This window comes from Echinops telfairi, unplaced genomic scaffold, assembly GCF_000313985.2.
Source record: "Echinops telfairi isolate 266 unplaced genomic scaffold, ASM31398v2 ScPeMD7_1;HRSCAF=3_0, whole genome shotgun sequence".
NCBI classification, from domain to species: Eukaryota; Metazoa; Chordata; class Mammalia; order Afrosoricida; family Tenrecidae; genus Echinops; species Echinops telfairi.
In genome coordinates this window covers 39,910,850-39,912,605 of record NW_022103896.1, presented here as the reverse complement: position 1 = coordinate 39,912,605, position 1,756 = coordinate 39,910,850, and the positions used below count along the sequence as shown (strand labels likewise).

At 40.3% G+C, this 1,756-nt stretch overlaps 1 protein-coding gene across 1 annotated transcript in view; it reads left to right on the top strand.

Moving 5' to 3' along the window:
- The window catches only part of VPS13B (vacuolar protein sorting 13 homolog B), an 809,204-nt gene that overhangs the window by 10,085 nt on the left and 797,363 nt on the right, over nucleotides 1-1,756 (top strand). The window lies entirely within an intron of this gene.

Genomic DNA, 1,756 nt, shown 5'->3' with positions numbered 1-1,756 from the left:
TGTGTGGATCATAACAAATGTTGGACAACATTGCGAAGAATGGAAATTCCAGAACATCTAATTGTGCTCATATGGAACCTAAACATAGACTAAGAGGCAGTTGTTCAAAGAGAGCCAGGGAGCACTGCATGGTTTAAAATCAGGAAATGCTGTATCCATTCACCCTACTTAGTCGGTCTGCACGCTGAGCAAAATACTCAGTAATGGTAGCTGGGTGTCACCCAGTTTGGGTGTCATGGCAAAAAGGTGCAGTTGTTCATGGAGGCAATTAGCTATACAGTCCATTTCCTTCTCTTATTCTATTACTGGTAATTTTTATTTATAAGCACTAGATAGTACATCATTTTGAATCCTTGCTTTCCTAGTTGAATCACTTGGGGAAGTTACTTTACTTCTCACTGCCTCAGATTCTATGTCTGGAAAGTTGGGATAGTAGCAATATTTACCTTTTGGGGTTAAATAATTGCATACAGAGAACAAAACAAAGTGCTCAGGACAAAACAAACTCACTGCCATTGGGTTGACTCATAGCAACCCTATTTCTGCAATTTTGTAAATTTTGGGGGAAGCAGACCACCTTTCTGTCCCCTTCGGAGCAGTTGATGGGTTTTACCTGCTGACCTTGTGGTGCACAGTTCAACACTTAGCCCGACAGCACCAAAATGATCAAGATAGCACCTGGTGTCAGCTACTGAGGACTTCAAAAAATAACTGTCTTTAAAATTAATGTCATACTAAGGAATGTTGAGATATTTTAAGTATAGACTTTTACTATTCTAATTTTACCAAAAAATCTAGTTAAAGAAATAAATTGCCTAATTTATTTGCAATAAACAACAATAATACCCATATTTGAAATAATGGCATCTTTATTCTTTTAGTCCTGAATGATATTATCACCCAGTTTTAACAGATAAGGAAACTGAGGTACAGATATATTAAATACCTTAACTGACATCATTCAGCTACTAAGCTAGAATTTGAACCCACATTGGTTGGTTCCAGAGTTAATGGTGTTAACTAACCACTTGGTTATACTACCTGTGTTTACAGCTGGCCTTCAGAAAATTATTGAAAAATGGAATGAAAAGATATTAAAATGTGCAGGGGTAGTGAATTCTTTAACATGGCTCTTCTAGCCAAATATTCTAACTCCCACCAAACAACCTTTCCCTGCGCGGGGCTGGGTAAGAAGGTTGGGGACAGTTACAGATAGGATTCACCTGTGAGCACTTGTGACCAGGATTCCCTGGAATGTCATCTTGCTGTGTATAAAATGAATCCTCTGAGAAGTAGAAAGAGGGATCTTACCAGCAAGAGTAGAGGACTCTTAAAATAAAAAGAATAAAGGACTCTTGTGGACCTGAGATTCCCGTGCACTGAACCTCCTGAATCCAGATGACAGCTACACCATCAGTGACGCAGTGGACGCAGGAGCCAGGACACAAAATAGCGTGGTGGACTTCCTAGCTCCTGGAACAAGAAAAGCGGAGTGCTTTTGTGCAGGAGGCTGACTTAGTAGGTGCCCCTGGACACCTAAGTGGGGAAGCTGGGGCTTGCTGACCCATGGAAGTGAAGCTGAATGCCTTTGGGTTGAAGCTTCAGTGAAGTGGTATGCTGCGTCTTTGGGCATTTACTAGAAGACATGAAAGAGCTTTGTAACACATCCTGGTAAACAATTGTATCTTGAGCACTTCTCACTTTTTCACAACCTGTCAACTCTTAATAAAACCTGTAATCATGATTCTTGTCTGTG